The sequence below is a fragment of the Heloderma suspectum genome, chromosome 1, assembly GCF_057233095.1.
Source record: "Heloderma suspectum isolate Gila_16-S chromosome 1, 16-S_ref, whole genome shotgun sequence".
Taxonomy (NCBI): domain Eukaryota; kingdom Metazoa; phylum Chordata; class Lepidosauria; order Squamata; family Helodermatidae; genus Heloderma; species Heloderma suspectum.
In genome coordinates this window covers 169278196-169280000 of record NC_139458.1, presented here as the reverse complement: position 1 = coordinate 169280000, position 1805 = coordinate 169278196, and positions in this window count along the sequence as shown.

Here is a 1805-nt window from a genome sequence, read left to right as displayed (position 1 = left end):
ATCATATGCACAGTTACTTGGGAATAACAGCCCAGTCCTATGTATATTTATTCACAAATTCCACTGAGTGCAGTGGGATTTACTATTTGGTAAATATGCTTAGTATTGCAGCCTACTTACTTTGAACTAAATATACATAAAATCTGGCTACATGTACTCATAACTATTGGATTATGTCTCTCCACTATGTTCTTGTGTCATTCACTCTAAAGTAAATTAGTATTAATCCCAAATGATTGTTCAGATGTTATGGTAGAGGTAAGTTGTAGTCTCCTTGCTGGATTTTCACTGTGAATTATTCTGTCAATTTTAAATAAATGTCTGGTAATAGTAATTATTTTACGGTATGGTACAGTATAGTGTAGTATAGTATACAGTAGTACTGGGTTGGGCAGAATGTAGATCTGCAGATGTTTTGAACTTCCACTTGTTTCTGAGCATTGGCCATGCTGGGAGGGGCTCCTGGGAGTTGAAGTCCAACACATCTGGAGATCTACCTTCTGCCAACCCCTGGTATAGTATAGTAGACACTGACAAATATGACAAATTAGGTGTCTAGAATAAGGGGAATCATCCAAAGTTCTGCATGTGTAGGAATGTCTCATCCTCTGCAAAGGTTAAATTTCAGTGCATTCTGAGTGGAACATCTACTACATGAGTAGAGGTTCTCTACTTCATAAAAGAAAACACGGATACACCTATGGTGGAATTCCATATATGCATCACACCTGCTGAACTGTAGCTATTGTATGCACACTTGGTAAGATTATAACCATGCAATCCTATGCGTACCTATTCTTTACTTCAGTGGGACTTAATTCCATGTATGTGTGCATAGGATGGCAGTCTTAATTATAGGATTTTTAAAAAGGAAAACACATTTTTGTTTATGATCATAATTAAACATAATCAGTTTAGCGCCACTAAGAAGAAGAAAAAAGAACTCTTCACTCTGCTTTTCCCCTTGCTTCTGCTTTAATGCATGATGGAACTCACAGCTCTCACCCACAGTGTGATCTGTGGGTCCCCACTGACCTTTGAAGTTAGACATCACTAAAGGTCACCTCCACAACAAGTGAGATCTCTGTGTTTCACTGCCCATGTAACTGCAGAAGTTGGGAAAGAAGAAGCTTGAGTTGTTCGTGCTTCTTTTCCCACACTCTGTACAGAACGGGAGAAACAGAGGATGAACAGAAGCATAGCCCCACATTCTCTATGAGTCAGAATGAACCCGTACATGTTGGATCCACAACAAAGCATCATGAGTGATGGTAAACACTAGCTTAGTCGCTAGGCCTATTTCCTGGCCATCCAGATTCTCAGTGTTCCCTAGGAAGCTGAAGTCTTCCAGAAGAGCCAATGCAAAATAGCTTGTAGGCCATCTAGTCCAACACCGGGACCTGCTTGACATAAGAAATCTGGAGCTAGTGCATTCCCTACAGGTGTCTGTCCTGCCTCTGCTTCAAGAACTCCAGTGAGGCAGAGCCTACTATCACTGGAGGCTGGTGGCTCTGATGTCAATGGGGCAGTGAATCTGCTCCAGGTGGCAGTCAGAACTCTAAAGGAGCTATCCAAGGTTCTGAAGCCCACCCCCAAAATAGGTTCAGCACTTTGGGCAGCTTCTTTAGAGCTCTGACTGAAACCCAGAACGGATTCACCACCCCAGAGACATCGGAGCTGCCAGCCTCCACTGCCTACCAACCCTCTAGGTAATTGATTCCATTATCAAAGTAAACTTACCATCAGGGAGTTTCTCCTAATGTTCAACTCAAATCTACTTCCCTTAGATCTGGTTCTGCCTTCCG